The 25,181-nt window shown below is 43.0% G+C and overlaps 1 long non-coding RNA gene across 5 annotated transcripts in view; it reads right to left on the reverse strand.

The window, feature by feature from the left end:
• Positions 1-19,918: 19,918 nt before the first annotated feature.
• Positions 19,919-25,181, reverse strand: part of LOC147002724 (uncharacterized) — a 44,503-nt gene continuing 39,240 nt past the window's right edge. For all 5 annotated transcript variants that reach the window (XR_015048463.1, XR_015048462.1, XR_015048460.1 and 2 more), the window contains 2 exons: positions 22,611-22,791; positions 19,919-20,510 (listed from right to left, as the gene is read on the reverse strand). This is a non-coding gene — a long non-coding RNA (uncharacterized LOC147002724). The remainder of the gene's footprint in view (positions 20,511-22,610; positions 22,792-25,181) is intronic.

Below are 25,181 nucleotides of genomic sequence, written 5' to 3' on the forward strand. Positions count from 1 at the left end.
TTTTGTTTTTCTGATCCATGCTCTTCATTAAAGTAGAGATGTATGTAATGAAAGGAAATCTCTTACCCACTCTTTTCAGGTTAAATTCTAGTGTCTATGTTTAAAAGCCTTTGCTCTATGCAAGTAGGACCCCTCACATCTAGCCAAGCCTTTGGCACTGTACACATTTGAGGCTTTAGACCTTGTAAATTATAGGAAGTGTGACGGAATTAGGAATGGAACACTGTGGCCCAAATTGTAAAGAGAAACAAGAAGAAAAAAAAAAAATCCATGTATGTGAAGGCTTAAAGGTGTGGCTCGTCAAACTCCTTGATTCAGGCCGTCTGAGGGGAAGAGAGCAAACTCTGTGAGAAAGAATGAACGAATGTGTTGTGCGGTGAAAATGTCATCAGTCAGTCTGAAAAGGCTGTTTCAGTCCTCTGGGGACTGTCAGAGAAAGCAGCGACATCACCTGTGGCCCACACCACCCTTCTGCAGGGTCCTACGGAGAGGAACATAACCAGGGAAGTATTTCTCCCTCAGAGAGGAGATGAAGCAGGCACCAGAAGCAGCCTGAACCAAAGGGCTTCAAGTTCAACATTCCTAACGTGCAAGGTGGGAGGCACAACTGAGCAAGCGTGCAAAAGCCCCCGGATTCCACAGCACGAGAGCAACAAGCCATCTTCTTACACTGAACCCTCAAAGTGGGACCTTTAACTCTGTTTAGGAAATGTGCACAGTGCTCTATCCTTTGCAGGAACTCTATCCTAAGCAGAAGGGGGACCAGGCACAACTCCTGTGTCTTAGGCAGGAAGAAGTAAAATACCATTCTAAGTGCCATGAGTGTCCCAAGCCAGAGCATTAGCAGGTTACATTCCAGGGATGCAGGGATGGTATCAACGTGATCTACTATATAAACAAACTCAAAGACAAAATCCACATGATCATCTCACTAGATGTGGAGAAAGCATTTGACAAGATCCAACACCCATTCATGATAAAAGTCTTGGAAAGATCAGGAATTCAAGGCCCATAGCTAAACATGATAAAAGCAATCTACAGCAAACCAGTAGCCAACATCAAAGTAAATGGTGAGAAGCTGGAAGCAATCCCACTAAAATCAGGGACTAGACAAGGCTGCCCACTTTCTCCCTACCTATTCAATATAGTACTAGATGTCCTAGCCAGAGCAATTAGACAACAAAAGAGATCAAGGAGATACAAATTGTAAAGGAAGAAGTCAAAATATCACTTTTTGCAGATGATATGATAGTATATATAAGTGACCCTAAAAATTCCACCAGAGAATTCCCAAACCTGATAAACAGCTTCAGTGAAGTAGCTGGATATAAAAGTTAACTCAAACAAGTCAATGGCCTTTCTCTACACAAAGGATAAACAGGCTGAGAAGGATGAAGTCCAATAAGCAGGAAGAGTCAAGCTTAAAGAGTTCAGGAGAGAGGGGGCGCACAGGGGCAGGAGGCGGGGGGGGGGGGGGCATCCAGACAGGAAATAGCTGATGCAAAGGATCAGAAAGCGAGCTTCATGGTGGATGGCAGTACTGGGCTTACTTACCACCTCTTAGGACTTACTAAACGGTGACACGTGCTTAAAATATAACAAAGACACGAAAAGCCTTATTGATCAACTAGACTCTCAGAGACACAACACCGAGCCCTTCACAGACAGAAAACAGCATTGCGATGAAAATGCTGGGCTAGATGATAAAAACTTTGGAATCTGGCAATAAAATGTCGCCAGCTTGTAGGTGTGAGCTTCTGGCATTTAGCATTTGTATGTGTTGTCTTGTAGGGTTCTGAGTTTCCCTCTTACAGTCTTAACAATGCTATGAATCCCCTCCTGTCACCTTCCTTCTGCTTCCATCCTAATGAAACACCGATTCCGCAGAATCTGTACTGTACCATTTTGCACAAAAATTAATAAAAGGAAATAGTTTGACCACCAAGAGAGCCTCCTCCTTCAAAGAGAATACTACATGTTGTAAATATTTTCTCATGCATTGCTTTGGCTACAGAAATGACAAGAAGGCTGGCAGATAACTATCTCTGAAGTTATGCCTTTAATGTCAGCCAAGCAACATCATGTCAAGACCTAAAATAACTAGAAAAAAGAATTCTCTGTCTTATTCGAACACAGCTAATTCCCTGTAGTTTGGCTAAGCACAACTTGGTTGGCGATCTCTTTCAACTACGTTTTGCTGTGTGTTCAGCTTTATGGAATGTGGAGACAGCATCTGATTTAATATTTTTATTTTATTCGGGCTGTTTACTTTGTAGTCAAACAGTCTTCAAAAACATTTTAGCCTGCCCATATTTTCCATCCAAGGCTGTCAGTTCTTATTTGGAAAGGTTAATTGAGGCCCAGAGTCTCAAAGTCCCCAATACAGAAGCAACTGCTTCCGGCCTTAATAGGCATCTTTGAATTTGCTGCCAGGGCTGATTCTGCATGTAAATATTTTACTAACTTTTAAATATTTTTTTTAAACCAGACTCGGAGAACGCAGTTACGATCGTACAATGTGTAGGGTCGGGAAGGCATCTGTGTTTCTCCATCTTTGTTTCTGCTGATTTCTTGGCTGGTGTCATATTTATAGATGTCTTCTTCACTATTCTTTGTGACACCTCTGATGTTCTTTCGAAAGGCTGAGTGGAGCTGGAGACGATGCAGCCTACTTGCACGGAGCCCCTCCATGTGCCACTGACCGAGCTGGGTTGAGCAGACCCTGTCCCCTGAGCCCTAGCTCTTGAAGACCCAGCATCTCTTTGGGAAAAGCTGCCTTTGAACTGTGTGTCAAGGCTGCTGACACGAGTCTTTTTTGAACCTTTCCAAAAAAGTACAGCCTGCCTGGGGTGTAATAGAAACAACCCATCTGCCGAGGAAAAACCACTCGTGAGCTGAAGACCTCGCTGTGAGTGCAGTGTTTGCCACAGCCTCCTGCTGGAGAGGAAGAAAGTTTGCCGCTTCCCACTAACTATTCCTCTTTCCAGCAGGAGGCCACTGAATATAGACGGGAAGGCAGCTAGCCTATAAGCCAGGCCCAAGATGGCTGCTCTGTGGCCAAGTTATCTATTAATCATAACACAAGTGCCAAACACACAACTTAAGTGTTTGAGGAGTCATGCTTCTAAAACTAAAAAGAAGGGACTAATTTGAATAGTATATCTTGACCCAGAATATTGAAAATATTTAATATGCAATCCAAGCTCAAGTAGGATGACCTTCCTGTAACTTCAGCTCTCAGGACGTGGGTATAGGAGGATCAGGAATCCGAGGTTACCTTCAACTACATAGGGTGTTCAAGACCAATTTGGGCTACAGGGTACTGTCTCACCACCACCCCCTGAAAGGAAACCCCCAAGAAATTTTATCAGTGAGATAATTTAAGTATATTTATTTACAAACTAAGTGTTCAAAATATGGTGTTTACTTTACACTTCAAATATATCTCAATTCAGATATTAAATTTTCATTGGAAATATGTATTGGGTTATTTGGAACTCATAAAATTAACAGTTGAAACAATAGATACAAAACAAACCTTGTTCTAAATATGTTGAAATCTGGTTACTGGTAACAAATCCAAGTATCAGATTGTTTGTTTGTTTGTTTGTTCTTTAGATTAATTGAAATTTGATAAAAGTAGAAACTTTATTTTTCTGGTTTTTTACACAATGACAGAATTCCATTCCAATGAGGGTTTTTAATACAGAAGACAGAAGCCATAAAGAGAAGAGGCAGGTTCATCCCGGACACTGTTGTGACCCCCCTGTAACCTGCAGGTCCGTCTCATAGAATGGAGACTAGGTAATTCCCATAGGGGCAAATAGCTAATAAGGACCACGAGGGTAAGGACACAGGATTTAAATTCCAGCCTGACTCCAAAGCTTAAGACTTTAATTACCCTGTTGCCCAATAGATTTGTAGAAAATGCATAATTTGTGTAATAAAGTCTGGTTTCGTTTTATTTGTGTTTGGGGGGCGGGGCAAAGTACGTGCCTGCTACAGTGTACATATGTGGGTCAGAGGACAAGCTGGAGGAAGGCAGCTCTGTCCTGCCACCACATTGGTCTTGGGATCAAACACAGGTCATCAGACTTGGCAGCCAGTGCCATTACCCACTGAGCCATTTCACCTGGGATGATTCATCTTCTTTATACCTGACTACGAATGGCTGTAGGTTCCAGCTCTCCTCCTCTTCCTCCTTCCCTCCTTCCTCCTCCTCCCCCCTTCCTCCTCCTCCTCCCACCATGTCCAGTGCATGCCAACACCAAGCTATATCCACAGCCCAAATCATTGAATCTTATTCTCGCATTTGCAAAGTATTTTGGTGACAGCCTTGTCTAGTTCTTGTGAATAGTATTGATAGAAGTATATTTATCTCTCTTCATTGCAAATGTACCTCAGCTTTTCTCTAGGCTATTTCCCAGCACCAGAGAACTGGGACTGCTAATTTAACGGGTATGTTCCTAGAGTTCACAGGGTGATTCTCGTTCATATAAGAGTTAATCTGTGTACAGGACACTCGCCAGGACATTCAATCCTATAGTGTCACAAACTTTCCATGGTCCCCGCCATCTTTGTGGTGTACCCTCAACATGCCCCCTCCTACCAACCCCCACTTAGCCTTTTCCTCTTTTGATTCCAATTCACTGAATGCTTTTAATCTACCTTTTAGCTTTGTGTGTGTGTGTGTGTGTGTGTGTGTGTGTGTGTATACATGTTGGGGGGTGCACATGCAGGTGTGTATGCACATCTGAGGAGGAAAGAGGTCAACACTGAGAGTCTTCCTCAATCACTCTCCACCTTGGTCTTTGAAACATGGTGTCAATGAACTCATTAAGCCGAGGACGGAGCATTTGATTCAACAACATGGAAGTCGCAGTTAAGTGGAGAGGATGGAGAGACGGCTCAGTAGTTAAAGCGCTTGCTGCATAAGCACAAAAGATTTTAGTTTGGCTTCCTCACCAGCCATCTAAAAGGTCCCAGGCCTGGTGCTTCGGGCCTGTAATCCAAATGCTGAGACAGGATCCTTGGGGCTCACAGGACAGCTAGTCTTACTGGGGAGCTCTGGGTTCACTGAGGGACTTAAGTGCAGGCTACAGCCAGCAGCCTCGTGCGTGTCCTTGCTCAGCCTGCATATTAGAGGCCAAGAGACGGTCATCTCATACCTTTTGGGAATCATCAGGAAGCCCTTATAACTCTCCTGGGTAGCCATGACCCCAGAGTCATACGGCTTTTCATCAACATGGACATGGCTCTGACAGCTTGCTACAGAGCGGATACATCAGACTCTGGGCTTATTGCCCTGGTTGGCTGCAGGCAGGGGCACCCTCCCTGCCACTGGCTAAGGCACACAGCTCCCTCTTGACACTGCCACTCAAGCTCAGCAGCCTACCATGCTCCAGAGACAGCAACAGGAACCTTGCAGGCAAGACTGGTGGTTAAGCAAACTGGATACAGGGTCGAGGCAGTGGCGGTGGCAGAGCGGGCTCTAGGGCACGAAGAAGAGCCCTATAGAGCAGCCCAGTCTGTATCTTGCCATTCAAATCCTCAGTGTCTTCTAGGCCTTGTATAACCTACGCATCCTTTACCTCTCCTTACCCACCTCTCTGTGCCTCTCCTTCCATTGGCTACACTGGCCCCTTAACTATTCCCGAGGACATTCCGTGTAGTATCACACACATGCTTTTTGTACTGTTACTTTGCCTAGAACACTTCTTACACAGACAACCACATAGATGATCCTCACCGCCTGAGTCTTATTCAAACTTCATTCCCTCATCAAGACATCCTTTCTTGGTGCCTATGGTGGTTATATTTCCCATATATTCATAACACTATCTCTCAACCTGAGGTCTTTTAAAGAATGGCATCTATCATGGTTTGAAGTTGAAACAGGCCCATGGCTCATCGTGTATTTGAACACTTGGTCCCCATCTATTGGTGTTGTTTGAGAAGGCTGGGACCTTTAAGAGGATGAGATAGGTTCTCTGGGGTGGGCTTTAAGGCTTTTTATCCCAGCCTCACTTCCTCAACATGCTCTGCATCTGGGGTGTGGAGGCAATGTAACCAGCCAGCTCCCTAATCCTGCCCCTGGGTTCACTCTGCCTGCTGCAAGCCTTCCATGACACGGTACATTTACCCCGCTAGAACTAGAGGCCAAACCTTTTCTCCCTTCCTTTGTCAGGGCACTTTATTGCAGCAACTGTGGAGGTGATCTTTTTGTGTACTAGGTAAAGATTGTCATTGTAAGCAGATGGGACTTTGGTATTGCTCCTCATATGGCTACATCATGTTTTGTAAATACTCCCTCTCTCACCTCCTGATGGGTTTAATTTCAAAAAAAGAAAAACAAACAAACTGATGGTCTATAGCATAGAGGAGAGAATAAGAGGGAATTTCTGGAAGAGATAGGAACTTGGTGGGTAGAGTAAAGCATGAGCGAATTCTCCATCCAGATGCATAGGAAGAAGCAGGCCACTAGGGCTGAAGGAGAGAGACTTAACAAGCCACGTGACAGATCTTAGGTTAGAACAAATGGGTTAATTAGATTATAAGAGCTAGTTAGGAACAATAATAAACAAAGGCCTTAAACATTCATAATAAATAAAAGTCTCTGTATTGTTATTCAGAGCTGAGGCAGGCATAGAAGGGCCTTATGAAAGGAGAAGGAAGAGGAGGAGGAGGAAGAGGAGAAGAAGAAGGAGGAGGAGAAGAAGGAGGAGGAGGAGGAAGAGGAGGAGGGGGAGGAGAAGGAGAAGGAGAAGGAGAAGGAGAAGGAGAAGGAGAAGGAGAAGGAGAAGGAGAAGGAGAAGGAGAAGAAGAAGAAGAAGAAGAAGAAGAAGAAGAAGAAGAAGAAGAAGAAGAAGAAGAAGAAGAAGAAGAAGAAGAAGAAGAAGAAGAAGCTGCTAATATACCATCTTTACACTGTCTCATTAAGACCCAAAATGTCTTCCCCTTACCAGGAGAGTTTCTATAACATCTGGCACTAGGTGTTATTATTCTATTTAAAGGGGGAAAAAAAGAGAGGCTGTGGGCTTGAGGTGGATCAGTGGGTGAAAGTACTGAATAATACTTGCAATGTGAGTTCAACGTGTGTTCCAGAACATATGGTGGAAGGAGAGAACTGATTTCCAATGGTTGCCCTCTGATTCCTGGATGCATGCTGGGATATGCACACCTGCATGCACATGAGACACACATAAACACAACAGATGATGATAATGATGGTGATGAAGATGAAGAAGTAAAAATAAAACTTCAAAAAGGCTCTGTGAAAAATGACTGACTTTGGAGGCAGTCTAGGGAAAATTCAAGAGAAGTTAGAGCATCCTCAAGTGCACAAATGTAAGGAAATGATGAAAAAAAACTGAAAGATGAGATTATGTGAAAGGAGCACAGTTTAGTTCCAAACCAAAGGAAATTTTAGGGCTCAAAACTGGAAATTTTTGAACTATAAAATAAATCACACAGTGTTGGATTATCACTTAAATGATAAGATAAATATACATGAATCCATGGTGATATAAATAAATGGAAGAAAAGACAAATCTTCCACATAGAAGCATTTCAGACAAGTTTTGTAGATGAACCTCCAGCAGGAAGTAGAGAAGCTTCCCCTCCTTTCCCTTTCAACCCTGCTTAGACTTAGCAACTTGTTTCCAGGACACAGAGCGCGGAGAGGGAGAACTACAGCAATTTTACTGACTTACAATGGTTTACAACACCATTGGAACCATCAGATCACACAGTTACTGTGACCGGCAATGCCACCATGATGTTATGCATCCCAGGTGAGATGGGCTAAGAAGGGCGTGGAATAGGAAAGAACAGTAAGCTACTGATGGAGTACAGGAACCACTGCCGCGGAAAGGAGAAGGTGAGGTGGAGGAGAGATGGAGAGGATATAGAAACATGCTATGGAAAAGTACACCAGAATAAATGCAGTGTACTTAAAAATAAAAGAGCTATTCAGGCTCTACTTATTGCCTTGTGCACTCACGCATTCTCTCTCTCTCTCTCTCTCTCTCTCTCTCTCTCTCTCTCTCTCTCTCACACACACACACACACACACCACACCCATACACATCACACACAAATACTCACAAATACACACACATACACATAACACACCATACACACACACCACACCACACATATTCATACCCCCATACTATACACACACATACATATACACTATACACACCACACCACATACATGCACACACGCACACACACACACACACTACTCACATACACACCATACTACTCACATTCACACCCCCACACCATACACACACATACATATACACTATACACATACCACACACACATTCACACCCCTCACAGCCCCCACACTAGACACAGACACACACACACACCACTCTCATGCAGTGTGAACCTCTTGAAGCACTTGCTCTCAGAACAGGATGCTGTTCAGACAGTGTGAGGTACGTGAAAAGCTGCCAAATAAGGTCAGCCTCGGATCCTGCAAATGACCATGTGATGGCCAGCATCAACCACCATGCTCGAACGAAAATGCCTTTGAAATAACCCCAGGCTCTGAGTGTGACCCTCCTAAATGAGGCCAGTCAGTGCTCAGAATTACTAGATAGCATCGATGGTAAGACACTGTTTTATGCTTCTGTTGGGTTGGTTCACAGATAACATCCCCAGAATTCTCAGGTGAGTTACACCTTGTTCTTTTCCATCTTCACTGTAACAGCCAAGCACTCAGAAAATCTGGGTAGATGACAGGCACATTTTTTTGTGCATTTCCACGAGGACGTAGTAGAAGAGAATTCACTTCTACTTCGAGCTGTAGCTTCACACCAACTTGGGCTTATACCAGATAGGCTTGACTTGGAGAAATATTAAGCATCTATTATATGGCGATCCATGTGTGTAGCCCGAGGGAAAACTAGTTCAAAGACAACTCGGGCATGTTAAGCATGTCTAGGTTGTAGCATAGCACGTAACCACCATAACTCATGAAATTCCTCACCCTTCACAAACCTCCCTTATGTCTGAGGTCTAGGAGTTGCTCAGGTGGTGGGAAATTCGCCTATCTTTTGTACACTGTGTACTATATAAAGGCATCATTTATAGACCTGCATGAATTTCCTTCCTTGGCCTGCAGCTCACTGCTAAGCAAGTGACCTGGGACTCATGCACTCTACCCACCACCTTCCAACTTCATCCTTCTGTCCTGTTCCTTTGTGCCCCGCTTGTCCTGAATGATCTCCTGGAAGCAGATGTATACTCCTTCTGAAGAGAGGTATGGGACAGTGAATTTTAATTGACAACTTGTCAGGCCGTAGAATCACCCACAAAGGGAGCGTTAGTGAGTACTTGTCCAGATCAAGCTCCGTTGTGAAGACACCACCCAGGACTACATAGTGAGACCCTGTCTCAATGATAAATAAACAAATGAATAGCTGCAACTTTGATTTTTTTTCCTCAAATAAGTTTACCATTTGCTCTACCAGTCCAATAAAATGAAGATTGTACAGAGTAAAGAATTCTTGAAATTTGATTGTTTCATGAGAAAAATAAGAAACCTTTCTCGGGCTAAGATACTATCAAACAGGCTGAGATGGTTTGTTTGCTTGCTTGTTTGTTTGTTTGTTTGTTTGTTTTTGTCTTGTTTGTGTTATTTTTTTTGCTGGGTACATCTGTAAGATGCACATGGCTATGCAGAATTCCCTGTTCTTTACAAATTGGTAATAAAGAGAATTCCATTTATACTCTTCTCAAAAGTCAGTGCCCTAGGAGAGATGACCGGATGAGACAGCAACACTTAGGATGCAAATAAGTAAAATAATTAATTTTTAAAACTCCAATACCAAAAATTTACATCAAAGTGTACCAATATAAAATCTTAATCTTTTGAGTCACGTTATGCTCTTATATTCATTACCTAATGCTTGAAGAAAACCGAGGTTAGAGTTTTAAATAAACCAGAAACAATGAAATGATTTCTACCATTCATCCAACATGGACTTGTCTGTACATTTTGAAAGGGTTTCCTTGTAGCAGTGTGGCTCAGTCTGTGTGTATATTCAGGTATTTGGGGGAACTAACAAACAATACACAGAAAACATATTTTCTATTTCTAACACACACCCTCCATTCATTTACATTCAGGTTTTGTTTTTTACTAAAGAAAGGAGAACAGGAACCAGGGAAGGACGACTGTGTGAGTAATGTCACAGCGTCTACTGTGATTTGTGTTCTTCTGGCACTGAAGGGAGAATAGTGTGTATGGCTAGATCACTGAACTCCCTCCCTCCTTACAGAAAGTGACAGTATGCATAGGCCACCCTAGAATTAATGAAATAAGATGGTTTGTAAGCAAATGACAGGATTCCATGTATCCAGAACCCACCACACTGTCCCAGAAGCCAAGGTGCCCTGTAACGTTAGTGGCACATTAATGTACCATGGAGCACAGTTGAGACACTCTGGCTGTAAGTCATCAATCTCCCTGGGAGGCATTATATAAACATTAGCCACCTGGAAAATTGCTAAATAGCTCTGTGGAACAGGATGAGAAATAAAACACACTCCTTATCTCTTTGTCAACATCAGGGGTGTTTGAGCACCCCAAGAACCAAAACACTTTGAAGTGTTTCCAGGCAGTAGATATTGGAATGTAGATTTTTATCAGTTTTTGGTGGTTTGCAGTGCCATTTACAGGTAAAGTCGTTAGCAAGCTAAAAAGAATAGGTTGAGCCTGACAGTAGTTTTTCAGAGTATGAACACCCATTTGGGAACGAGAGAGAGAGAGAGAGAGAGAGAGAGAGAGAGAGAGAGAGAGAGAGAGAGAGAGAGAGAGAGAGAGAGAGAGAAGTTTTATGCCAAAAAGATATGAGTCATAGGAAAATGTCTTAGAATAGCTGAGAGGATTGTGCAGGGTAAGTCACGGAAAGTCTGGACCACAGCAAGAACTTCAAGAGTGACCCCTGAGATTATGTGGATCAGGTCTCGTACTCATAAAAACTCCAGCTACAAGTAACAGAATAACTCAAATGTGGTTAGAAGAACAGAAAAACTCTGTGGGGTATAGATACATGTCTTAGGGTTCTACTGCTGTGAACAGACCAAGGCATGCCCAAGGCAACTCTTATACGGACAATATTTAATTGAGGGTAGCTTACAGGTTCCAAGGTTCAACCCATTATCATCAAGGAAGGAGCATGGCAGCATCCAGGCAGGGCTGGTGCAGGAGGAGTTGAGAGTTCTACATCTTCATCCAAATGCTGCTAGCAGAATACTGGCTTCCAGGCAGCTAGGATGAGGGTCTTAAAGCCCACACCCGCAGTGACACACTTACTCCAACAAGGCCATCCCTACTCCAACAGGGCCACACCTTCTAATAGTGCCACTCCCTGGGCAAGCGTATGCAAACCATCACAATTTATATTGTTCATTGTGAGAAAAACAGTTACTGAATCCAAGAATTTACTGGGTGCTCAGAAGGAGCTAGATCGAAGGATGGAAAATATCCTGCATTTAGACAACTTCAATAAGGATATTTCTCAAGATTAACTCCCTTGACTGTTCAGCCCACTGAGAAGGGAAACATGAATCTAGTTCCTGAGTTCTTCTCTCCAACCCATATGGGCGATTTCTTTCTTTTCCTCTTTCCTTGGCTTCTGTTGTTTTGTTGTTTGAGACAGAGTCTCTTTGTCTCATGCAGTTTAACCTGAGACTCTTGACAGCCTTCTTCCTTCACCCTCCTGAGCACAGGGATTGCAGGTATGAGCCATGGAGAGTCTCATTTTAAATATTTTTATTATTGTGCATTAATAAATCCTCCCTCCCCTCTCCGTCCCCCTCCCCCTCTCTATAAAGTAATGGGTTTCGTTATATCATTTCATACATGGACTTATTGTGTTTTGAACATATTCATCCCCATGCCTACTTCCCAACTAGTCCGTTTCCCTTCCACTTGCTTCTGTGTGCATGTGCACATGTGCTTATATGCATGTATGTGTGTATGTGAGTGTGTGCATGTGTGCATACATGGGCATGTGTGTGTAAGTTGTGCATGTATGTGCACGTGTATGCATTTGTTATAGGGGTGTGAATGTGTCTGGTGGGGGGAGTTGTGTGCATGTGTGTACATAAGTGTGTCTCAGTGAGTTTCACTGGAGTTGTTCCTAGGAGCAGAAGAGACACTGATGAAGAAAATGTTTCTCCCTCCATCAGCAACCATTAACCACCTTCAGATCCTCAGGTAGGGGTAGAACGTTATGACTCAATGAGCCATTCCCCTTCCTATGACTGGACATTAATGGGTTAAACCTGTGCAGACGGTCCCCGCTGCTGTGACTCCAGGAATGATGCATGCGGGTGTCCTGGAAGACATATTCTGCAACATGCCAGCCTGCCTTCTAGGTCTTACATCCCTTCTGCCCTTCTTTTCATAATGACATGGAAAGCTTTTGAAGGCAGAATCTCAAAAGTGAGTATCTGAACTTCCTAATTCAGCTCAGGTATCCAAGCATCCTCCCCTGTCCTTTCCCCTGGAGTATGGGGTCCCAAAGGTGCTGCTTCCATGACTGACGTAGTGTGATACCCAGCGCTTCTCTGAACCAGGCCCGATAGACTGCCCACGCCAGTATAACTTGAGGAAGGCTTGATTAAAGGAGGGAGGATGTATAAGGACTTCGTACACACATATGCCAAAAATGTGGGGAAAGCTAAGCTGTGGCTGTCCTGGGCCCCGCCAGAAAAGGAGCAAGACAAGTTATCAAAACACACAGCCAGAGAGAAGCTCTGAAATTCTTTTTTTTTTTTTTTTTTTTTGGTTTTTCAAGTATAGCCCTGGCTGTCCTGGAACTCACTTTGTAGACCAGGCTGGCCTCGAACTCAGAAATCCGCCTGCCTCTGCCTCCCGAGTGCTGGGATTAAAGGCGTGCGCCACCACGCCCAGCTAAAGCTCTGAAATTCTTATATGGGCTACAACCGTCCAAAGTGACCCTAAGAAGTCACCTAGAAAAATGACTTCCATCTCCTAGAGTTTACACCACTGGCTAAATCAAAGCGGGAAGACCCTTGGTAATGCAGTCAGTATAGACCTGCCTCCCAAGGAGAGGGGGTGGGAAGCATATTTGAGCATCAAGTGATGTATCTGGTAATATTACAATTATAATTATAATATTATAATTTAATATTATGCAAAGGGAATTGCTCCTTTGCCTAGTTTTTGATGGCTTCGGTTACAACGCATTCCAGCCTGTTTAAAGCATTACACTGCCTTATGAGTGTCATGAGATACCCCCAATGCCTTCCCATCAGCCAATACTAGTAGTAAACCATTCTACTCTTCGGTTGGCCCATCCCTTGCCCCCAGCCTTACTGCCCTACTTAACCATCTAAGACCAAGTTTAATCCTGCACACTCCCTGCCGCCGTCAGTGTGCCAGGCTCCTGCTCCTCTTGTGTTAATATTGTATGCACCTTGCATCTTAAGCAATTGCCAACCTAAGAGTAGTGACATTTGCCCAGGTTTGTGTTCATTCGCCTCTGTATCCCTGTGGAGACCCTGACCACACCATTACCCTTTATGAATGCTGAGGAATGTTCATGAAGCTCTTTGTGGCAGATCTCATATTTTCTAGGGTAGCATTCACTTTTTCTCAAAGATTGCTTAACAGGCCCTGTAAGTTTCTAACTTGGAAATACATACTGTTCAGCAAGTCGAAACAGTTACGAGAGGAATAATGCTTGCTCCACACACTGGAACGGGCTCAGCGCTCGCCTGAGGGTTACTTTTGAAGAACTTTGATTTGTATTTTGACTATTTCTGAGAAAGGATTGGTTCGTGTTAAATAACACAGAAATGACTCACTCTTGTATATTGAGATAAGATTTTTTTCATACATTTATTAGAACCCAGTGGATTGTACTGAGTGGAAGGAGATGTTTTGAATCTAAAAATAAAGTCTCTCTCTCTCTCTCTCTCTCTCTCTCTCTCTCACACACACACACACACACAAATATTGGAAACAAGTATAAAAAATATGAACAATATTCCATTGTATAACTTTCTAATGTTAGTCTAAGAATTCTTTTGGGAGGGGGGAATCTAAAAACTGTTCAAATCCTCAAAAGAAAGACCAGAATAAGACAAAAATCCAACGTTTTTAGCCTAGTACTCTCCAAAGCTTCTCCAGGACCTCTGTGCTTGTGTGAAGAGACCCACCCCTGGATACATAGTTGCTATTTAAGTCCACGGTATTAAAATCAAAGCTGTTGGCCATTCTCTTTGTTCAACCTGCTTCTTCTTACAACTTTGAGCTTGTTTTCCTGGGTTGGTGGTACACTTCTCTGTTCACCTATTCAGACAAACTCCACACCACTTCTCTCATATCTGTATACAAATCACTCTTTAAAAAAAGATTCCCTGCCCCCTGCCAAAGTTATACTTAATAATAAAACACAAGGAAATCATAAAAGAACTCAGTAAGTCCTTGGAGATAACCTGTGATGTTTTAAATAAGCTGACCTGCCTAAGGCAAGGGGGCCTGGAAGCATGTGGTGACACAGAGTAGACCTCAGTTTGAGAGCAGAGAAATCATGAGAAGAGTGTCTACCCTGCTGCCCCCAACAGTATCCACCTTCAGAGATCAGACATCAAACCAGTGTGGCATGCAAAAAATGCCGGACTCTGCACCGTGCCCCTACTGGCTTCGGTACAGGACTCGCTTGCTGGTGGGATGAGCACATTTAGAAGGGAATGACCTTGGGCTGGGTGAGATCATTTCTCCTACATCACCCATGATAGCATCTAGAGAACAAGAGTGCAGCCTCCTACACATCCCACACCAACGCTAAGCGTCTCACTGACAGATCTCATCTCTCTCAGGCTTCCAGAGTCTCAGCCTTCTAAGGTCAAGCTTCTGCAGCAGGTGCCCGCCCCTGCCCAGGCATATTCCGAAACACAGTGTTAAAAGGCACTTTAACCTCCAAGAAGAGAATGTATTCAGAGAATGACCTCAATGCCAAGGTAACTAGGATTAAGGAGTGAGGTGTCAGGTGTAGCGGGGTAGGGCGGGGGTGGATAACAAACGAATGCAGCAAATCCAATGTTAAATTCTTTTCTGTATGCACAATTTTTGTCTTTTAATCTCCACTTGTCATCAAGTATACAAATGATCGCATCTGTCTGTCCAAGCCCAAAAACTTTACGGAAAATTATGATAATGACAATACCACCAATTACCCTCTGGCAAGCCTTGCACCCACTGTCCCACTTGGCCCTCAGATTAACTCTGTGTAACATCAGTACTAATATTATGTCCATTTTACAAAGAAGCATAAGGAAGCTAGTTTCCCAAATTCAAGTCACCAGTAAAGATGAAGGCAGTATGCAAATCCATTTGTGAACCAAATCCAATACTTCAGTAAGACTTTGGGGCCTTCTCCATCTATTCAGCATCCTCCCCTAACCAAGACTGGATGATGCTTTGGACAATATTCACTTAAGTCTCTTTCTTCTGTCCTTGGTTTAGCTGCATTGTTGAATTCAGTTCAACACTATGGTGAGCCGTCTAACAGATACAAAGATTACTGCTCTCATGTTCCTGAACTTTAACTTTCTCTAGCCAAAGGTTAGATCCATGGCCCTCTAGATTAACTGTCCCAACCTTACTTCATCATCTAAACAAAATCGGAAAACTCATAGCAAATTGCCAGGCACAAGGCATCATCTTTTGGTTCTTTTGCCTGATCACTCTATGAAAAGACCACTAAAGTAACCCGCTAGTCACTAAAAACTGAATGTTTTGTTCATGTAGCCAGCAAGAGTGGCTCCTTGGCAGACTCTTAATTGTACCCTCAAAGAACTTCAGAGGTAGGTACCTGTTGGACTTAGAAAGCTTGTGTTACGATGAAATTTTCAGCATTGGGGATCTGAATTGGACTGGCCCAGGTCAGTGTCACAATGATTGAGGGCTGGCAAATTCAGCAAGGCCTGAATTTTGAAGTGACTCTTGATGAGTTGTCCCTTTGAGAAGCAATTTGGCACCCAGTTGAATATGTTGTGAAGATTTGTGAATTTTTTTAATTTTATTTTATTTTTTTATTATGTGTTTTCCTCAATTACATTTCCAATGCTATCCCAAAAGTCCCCCATACCCTCCCCCCCCCCACACACACACTCCCCTACCCACCCATTCCCACTTTTTGGCCCTGGCGTTCCCCTGTACTGGGATATGAACATTTGACAGCTTTATCTTCTTAACCCAAAACTACCCAGAAGAGAAAAAGGTATGCCGGGGTAGCCCATCTTAGATCATGTAGGCACAAGCAGTTTTCATTCAGTCTTCATGTTCCTTATCTGCAAATGGAGATGATTAAAGAGACACCAGGAGGTTTAATGAGTTAATTGAGCTCTTAGAAGGTGATTAGCACACAGAAGACTCTGGGTGCATTCAGTATCGCAGTCTACAACTCAATGCCTGAAGTCTTACCCCAGACAGACCAAGGCCAAATTTTCTCTGATAAATCAATTGATTACAGACGGAATTGTATCATCTCAAATGTGTGTGTGTTGAAGTTCTAACTTGCAATGTGACTTACTTAAGGCTAGAGCTCCTACGGAGGTAATTAGGGTTAAATGAGGTCATCAGATTGGGGCTCTGAAGCAAAGGAACTGGTGTCCTTATAAGAAGAGTAGGAAATCCTGGTCAGACCTTTCTCTACACAGACAAGCAAGAATGACCATATAAGGGCAGAAGTAAGCTTACCTGTGAACCGATGAGAGTCCTACACATTGCTTTGAGTTTTAAAAGCCATTTGTACAAATAAAACCTGAAAAGTTTACATCTTTGTCTCCACTGCATTCTATTGAGGCTCAGTTACTCTGCAGTGGGACACCCTTATTTTCTCTGAAGCTCACTTTGCAGGTCCCTAAACTGCTCCTAATCAAAACAGAAGCCAAAAGGAGCTCTGAATCCTCCCCTTACCTACCCACTCTCCACTCACAGCCTGCCAACTAAGACCACTGCCCAAGGTCTCAATCATACAGCAATCATTAACTGGGTACCTGTTATCTAGCAGGTATCTCTTCAAGTTATATGGTGACAAACAGACAGGGAGCTTTTCTTCCAGAGCCCATGGAGTTCAGGAACAGATGGACAGATGGGTGACCCATCTAAAGCTGCAGTTGTCACATGTGCTGGGGAAGGGGTGACACAAATGCAGGTGTGCCTTAAGAATTGAGACAACCCTATAGGTGGAACAACATTATGAACTAACCAGTACCCAGAGCTCTTGACTCTAGCTGCTTATGTATCAAAAGATGGCCTAGTCGGCCATCACTGGAAAGAGAGGCCCATTGGACTTGCAAACTTTATATGCCCCAGTACAGGGGAATGCCAGGGCCAAAAAGTGGGAGTGGGTGGGTAGGGGAGTGGGGGGGGGAGTGTATTGGGGACTTTTTGGATAGCGTTGGAAATGTAAATGAGGAAAATACCTAATTAAAAAAAAAGAATTGAGACTGCCTACAGCCATATTTCTCAATTCAGGGTCAGGACCCATGCTGCCTACATCAGCATGACCTCATGACTATTTGTTCCAGTCAGTCTTGCTCAGGGAGGTAAGGTTATACACCATCAACACCTTTATTATTTGATTTAAGAACTTCCTCCATATCAATCTATCTAATTTTAGCTTCTCAAACAGCCAATTCCTCTGGACAGAGGCCCATGTAAGTGACTTACCCAACAGCTTTTCTCCTATCAAGATTTGCGTCTGAATTCTCGTCTCAGTCTGTTAGACGTTTCTAAGTTTTATCAGCTCCCCTTTAAGCTGGTACCTGAATCTAGCCTTCAAAACCATAGGAATACTGATTCCTGCCTACCCTCAACCTTGAGACACTTCAATTTACCTTGATCTACAGATTGAGGTGGTTTGTTGAGAACCTAGATGTCAATCACCGGACACCCTGATGGGTGCTTAAAAAAAAAAATCAAAGCACAGGACAAGAGTGGATTTCAAAGACCAGATTTAAAATCTAAAAGGAGAGTAGGTAAAGGTAAGGTTCCAGAGGAAATAGATTAAAAAAAAAAAGTAGATCTAAAAGCAGAATGGTAGGATACAGCTCGTATGCTTGAGACGTTTAGAAGAATTCTCTATATGTCTTTATATCTACATAATAAGATCAGTGATCAAGGGATGGAATGAGGAACCCATGCCTTCGTCCACAGAATAAACAAGGTGGCTAACAGAAATCCAAGAAAAATCCCCTGACAGGAAGTGTACACTTCCCTGAGAGCACACAGAAGGTAATACAGGACAGGATTATGACTGGCTCATGTGTGCGATCTACCTGTTTTTGTTTCATCCATTCTTGATGTAGGATTCTTCCCTGTCCTAGGTCTAGTGTCAACTCCTGGAGGGGGTGGAATTGAGCTGTCAGTCATCCTGAACCATACGCACTAAGCCATACTTCCACGGGATAATGAATGGGATGATTAGATCCCCAAAGCATCAAACCTGACATTTTTACCAGGCAGAACCAACCACAGCATGCCTGAAATAATTACACCATACACAAATTAGGCTTTATAATAGAGTTGGGATGAAATATCTGTTATCTCTGTGATAACCTTTCAACAGCTCTTATCATAAATACTAGATGGGAAGAATGAAAGGAGGAAGTCAAAAAATGAGATAGAGAGCTGGGTGGTGGTAGCACGTGCCTTTAATCTCAGGAGGCAGAGGAAGGTAGATAGCTGAGTTCAAGGCCGGTCTGTTCTACTAAGTGAGTTCCAGGACAGCCAGGGCTACACAGAGAAATCCTGACTTGATAGAAAGAGAGAGAGAGAGAGAGAGAGAGAGAGAGAGAGAGAGAGAGAGAGAGAGAGAGAGAGAAGGGAGGGAGGGAGGGAGGGAGGGAGGGAGGGAGGGAGGGAGGGAGGGAGGGAGATAGGGAAAGATGATTTTTCAGTATGAGAAAAAAACTTTAAAAATGGTTTTTAAATTTTTATTTTATTTTTCATATTTCTTACTAACCTTTTTCTTATTTACTTTACATCCTTCTCACTGCCTCTCCTCTCCATCCCTCTCACTGCTTCCTATCATACTGGGGCCAGCCAAGGCAGTCTAGCCAGAAGAACATATCCCCCACTTCTTTTCTTCTAGACCTACATAAAGACCAAGCTGCGCATTTGCTACATATATATGCAGGGAGGCCTAAGTCCAGCCTTGTATGTTCTTTAGTTGGTGGTTGAGTCTCTGAGAGCCCCAAGGTCCAGATTAGTTGACTCTGTTGGTCTTCCTGTGGAGTTCCTATCCCCTTCTGGGCTGCACTCCTTCCTCCTATTCTCCCATAAGAGTCCCCAAGTTACATCTGCTATTTGACTGTGGGTGTCCGTATCTGCCTGAGTCAATTGGTGGGTGAAGCCTCTCAGGAGACAGCCATGCTAGACTCCTATCTGCAAGCAAATCAGGGTATTATTAATGGTGCCAGAGATTGGTTATTTTCTATGGAATGGGTCTCAAGTCAGGCCAGTTATTGGTTGGTCATTCCCTCAGTCTCTGCTCCATCCCCATCCCTACATTTCTTGTAGTCAGGATAAGTTTTAGGTTGAAAGTTTTGTGGGTGGGTTGGTGTCACTATTGTTCCACTGGGGTGTCTGCCTGGCCACAGGAGGCAGACTCCCCAGGCTCCATATCCCCAGTGCTGTGAGTCACAGCCAAGGAAACCACAGTTGATCCTGGGTGCCTTCCCTATCCCAGTTCTCCATCTCTTCTGGGAGATGCCCCTACCCTGCTCCCCTGTCAGTTGCAGACTTCCACTTATTCTCATGGCCATCCAGCCATCCCCCCTGACGCCCCCCACATCCAACCCCTACCCCTGCCCCACTCCCCTCCTGATCCCCTGTCACATCCAGTTCCCTCCCTCTATCTGTTTTCCTCAACCATTCCGTCCACCTTCCAAGTGCGACTCAAGCATCCCTGCTTGTGCCCTCCTTCCTATCCAGCCTCCTTGGGTCTGTGTAGTGTAGCATGGGCATCCTGTAATTTACAGCTAATAGCCACTAGTGAGTGAATGCACACCATGCATGGATGTCATTTTGGGACTGGGTTACCTCACTCAGGATGATATTTTTCAAAATCCATCCATTTGCCTGCAAAATTCATATCTTTGTTTTTAACAGCTGAATAGTATCCCATCGTGTAGCTATATGACATTTTCTGTATTCATTCTTCAGCTGAGGGACATCTAAGTTGTTTCTAGTTTCTGGCTATTACTAAGCTACTATGAACATAGTTGAGCAAGTATCTTTGTGGGATGGTGGAACATCTTTTGGGTATATGCCCAAGAGTGGTATAGCTGGGTTTGGAGGTAGAACTATCCCCAGTTTTCTGAGAAACCACCAAATTGATTTCCAAAGTGGTTGTAGCAGTTTGCAATCCCACCAGCAGTGGAGGAGTGTTCCTTTTTCATCTGATGAAGGTGTAATGGAAAATAGTGGAGAGAACTTAGACAGTTTGCTGTGAAATAAAAGAAAACAGGAGGAAACCATGAGAATATGAAGGTAGGAATTTAGCTGTTAATGGGAATGTAGATTAGCATAATCATTATGGAAAACAATATGGAAGTTGAAAATATTTCTGTCACAGGATTCTGCTATCCCACTTCTGCATGTATCCAAAATAAGTATAGTAAAGATATGGCTGGGCTGGAGAGATGGCTCTGACTGCTCTTTCAGAGGTCCTGAGTTCAATTCCCTGCAACCACATGGTGACTCCCAACTATCCATAATGGGATCTGATGCCCTCTTCTGGTGTGTCTGAAGACAGCTACAGTGTATTCATATAAAACAAATAAACAAATTATTTTTAAAAAATACGGCATACTCGTGTATTATGACCCAACAGCTAAGGCATGGAATCAGACTGGGTAATACCCAATGAGTAAGTGGACACAGAAAAATATATACAATTAAATACTGTTCAGTGATAAAGAATAAAATCCCATCTACATAAAAGTACACAAAACTGCAAACACTATGCTAAGTAAAATAAGCCAGACACAGAAAGGTGAATATTACATGTTTTTTCTCTCATTTGCAGAAGTTAAGAAAAATCATAATAATGAGAAGTTAGTAAGGGAACTGAGTTTGAGCAGTGTATGATGATGATTGCATGTGCTGAGATGCCACACTGCATTAAGTTGTACCCGTGATGGGAATTTCTCAAAAATGCAAAGTAAGCACTACTGAAAAGAAAGAAAATCGACTGGGAAAAAATAAATGAGGAGGAAGAATAAAAACTAGAAAGGGGCCTGCTGTGGTTGTGCTTGCCTTTGCCCTAGCACTGGGGAGGCAGGGGAGCATGGATCTCTGAGTTCGAGGCCACTCTCATCTACAGAGTGAGTCCCAGGCCATTCAGGGTTGCACAGAGAAACCTGTTTTGACAAGTAAAGCAAAAGAGAACAAAATACCTAGAAAGGGCTTTAGTCTCAAGGTAGGATGCTTCATCTTTTGGTATGAGAAATAAAGAGTCTGGGTGGGTGTTGTAGTAAATATTTAATGTCAATCAGGGGTTTCTACCTTGCCTGCCTTTGACCATTCAGTTCCCAGATAAAACACCCAATGCTTTTATATTTATATTTTATATTTATATAAAAGTCTTGGGCAGATATCTACCATCTATGATATTATGTCTACTTCCCTGCCAGTAACCCCAAGATATGACTTGACATATTCCATCTGAGCTGCTATTAACTTCTATTGACCAGCCCTCACAGCCATGTTTTCATGATTCACCTACTGCATAGTGTCTTCTCTCTCCCCCATCTCTCTTCTCTCTTCTCTCTTCTCTCTCTCTCTCTCTCTCTCTCTCTCTCTCTCTCTCTCTGTGTGTGTGTGTGTGTGTCTTGTTCCTTCTCAGACCCAAAGCATGTGAACCCAAATCCAGCCTACCTCTCGTCTGCCCAGCTATAAGCTGGCAGCATCTTTATTCAGCCAATAGTTTTAAGTTAAGAAGTAAGGTCACATAGCATTACTTAGTGTGCATGAACAGTCTCTCCTTCCTAAGTCAGCCAGACCTTGAGGAGCAGTACTAGCACTGCATAGCAAAAGACCAAACCCCAACAACTCCCCTTTTTTGTCTAAATAAAACGGCTCTTTCTCTAATCATAATAAAAAAGATACAGTAGGAACAATTATGAAACCATTAGGTAAGAGTTACATTCATGATGTCCAGTCCATTTATATTCAGCAACTTGACAAAGTATATTGTCATCTATCCTATTTTGGTGAGTTCAGAGTTCTGTACCTAAATCAATTTCTATTCTAACTTATATCATTAACTTAAAAACATCTTCTTAAATCCTAAACAATTTAAGCTTCTAGCAAGATTATGACTATCTAGTCTTCAACCCCATCAAAGAATTAAGAAGAAATTTTATCTGATTACATAGGAAGTATAGGAAAGCAGCTTCCAAAAAATATAGAAATGACAGAGACAGCTGAGTGCATGGACAGTCCACAGTATTCCCTGTAGTGTTATATCATCTATCTTCAGCCTTCTGGCCCAGAATATCTGACAGACCTTATGTGAAGCAGAAATTATGAAAGACTTGCTTACCTTAACTTGGCAGAGCTTGGCAGTCAACTAACCAGTGTCCTTTTGTACTTTTGGGGCAACATTTTGTCTGCACATGAAGTTAGGGCAATTTCTTTGCCCAGTGGCTCACTTGCCACAATTGGAACAATTCCACTTGGAGGTTTTTGATGCTCATCATTCTTTCCCAAGTCAAGTGGGGGTACTGCCAGGAATTGACATGTCCCAATGTAAAAAACAAACAAACAAATAAATACATAAATAAATAATCTTAAACTTATAAAATTATGTTTAAATGCCATATTCTGTGAGTCTCTGGGATTTTTTTTGAAGACCATTTAGCAATTTATAGCATATCTGATCAAGCAAATGTTGCCTGTCTCCAGCTACCTACTATCTGTTCAACCCAAGATGTATCTTTCTGTGATAATCCTAGACTGCTATTTAACGTGACTGTGAGTTTGATTGACTCTTAACTTGCTTTACTTAATTATCCTAACCAGTTTGTAATAGCAACTATTAAAATGACTAGGACTAAACCTTGTACTTTTGAATGCATTGCATAGGCATAATACCTACATACGAGTGGAAATTATAATGTTGTAACAAAATTAACCTTAAATTTTGTATTAATACACAAAGATTCGTATCAATGAAAACCTTAAACCTCAAATATATATCAAAATATAAAGATCTCTACCAATATAAGATTATGGCTATAAAATGCTTTTTGGTTTAGAGTAGATTCAGTAATCTACCCCCATTTGTTTAATTTCTTATAGTATTTCTATATCCCACCCCCCCTTTTCTTTTCAACCACCTTCCCCTTACCTAAGGGAGAAAAAAAATGATAGAAAAAGGAAAGGAAAAAGGAAAGAAATCCCTGAGTCTAACTTCCTATTTAGTTTCCTCCCTGTCCAAGACCACAATTACATGTAAACCATCCCCTAAAATGACAACATATCTATAACTCATAAAATGACCAAAAGCCAGCCAGCCACCCCAACCTGAGGGACTGAGACGACAGTCTTCTTATAGGTGAGTGTAACTGCATCACATTTTAAGTCCATCTGTGTTTGAGCACAGCTTGTTTTCCCATTGATACATTTCTTGTACAGGAATAATGTTAGCATTTGTATTCCTTTCTTGTCGCTATGACAAAATGCCTGACAAAGCAATTTAAGGAAGAAAGAATGCATTTGGCTCACCGAGAGGCTAGCTCATCCTGGGGAAGGGGCAGGAAGATATCTCTCACTAAGGGAAGCCAAGACAGGGACTCTGAAGGAGCCTGGAAGCAGGAGCTGGGAGCTGATTCAGAGACCATGGAGGGGTTCTGCTTACTGATGTCCTTTCCTTAGCTTGCTCGCCTTGCTTCCTTATACAACCCAGGACCACCTGCTCAGGGATCCGGGCACTGCCCACAGTAGCGTGAGCCCTCCCACATCAATCAGCAATCAAGAAAATGTCCCACAGATATATATACCCACAGGCCAATTCACTGAAGGCCATTCCTCACTTAGGTTCTCTCTTTCCAATGTACTTCTATTTTGTATTAAGTTGGTAAGAAAACTCCAGTGCAGATGGCATAGTAGACTCCATGGCAACCTATGACAGCATCTAAAACCTCATTTTTGGGAAGACCAGGAAACAGGACGCCGCAGAATGTTAGCAGCGCCCTATCCATGTTTATTCCGCCCAAGACTCGAACACATCTTAGCTATGGCTCTTTTGTCGTTGCTGCTATTGTTTCGGTTTCTAAGTTTAAGTGTGGGGTGACAGTCTGGAGTTGAGAGCAAGGCAAGGGAAGGTAGATGAGAGAGTAAGCTAAGAACAGTGCTGAGAACCCATCAGAAGGGTGAGGCCTCAGACCTACAGTCCCACGGCCAGCCTAGTGGGATGAGTGCCTCCCATGGGACTGGGCTGAGCAGCAGTGGCTGTGGCCATAGCAGATTGTACCATCAGATGTTTGGCTGGGTGAGTATAGCAACGTGCCAATCAGTCTGCTGCAGCTGAACCCTTGCTTGGGCTGTTCTCGTGTTCCAAACATCTCTCATCATAGCCATGCATTTGCCCCTCACCCACACTTCAAATGCCGCATCTCCAGGGACACCACCTTGACCATTCTAACCGAAAATAGCACCGTCCACCTCACCCGCTTGACGCCCTCGTTAGTGAACGATGATACTACTGGACAGTTTTGTTGGTGTGTCTACTGCCTGGACTCTAGGTGATTTAAGGGGTGGTGACGTAGCCCACCGTCCTCCAGCTCTATGTGCAGCACATGCACACAAATGGTGACTGAGGAGACAAATCCATAAACAAAACCAAAGAGCAAGAGGAGATTGCAGGGAAAGAAAAGAAAACTCCAAGGAGCTAATAGTTTCCCCACATATGTACCAAACTTGATTTTTTTTTTCACCTAACTGCTGTACTGTGCTGAAGGTAGGTCAATGAAGAAAACACAAATCTCCAATTCTCTGGGACTTGTATTCAACTCCTGGAGTCAGACTATAAACAAGATCAATAATTAATTATGCACCGTGCCAGATGAGCTACGCCTTGCGGAAAAAGTGGAACAGGGTAAAGATCTAGAAC

Source organism: Mus caroli, unplaced genomic scaffold (assembly GCF_978045245.1).
Source record: "Mus caroli unplaced genomic scaffold, Mus_caroli_1 scaffold_9, whole genome shotgun sequence".
Taxonomy (NCBI): domain Eukaryota; kingdom Metazoa; phylum Chordata; class Mammalia; order Rodentia; family Muridae; genus Mus; species Mus caroli.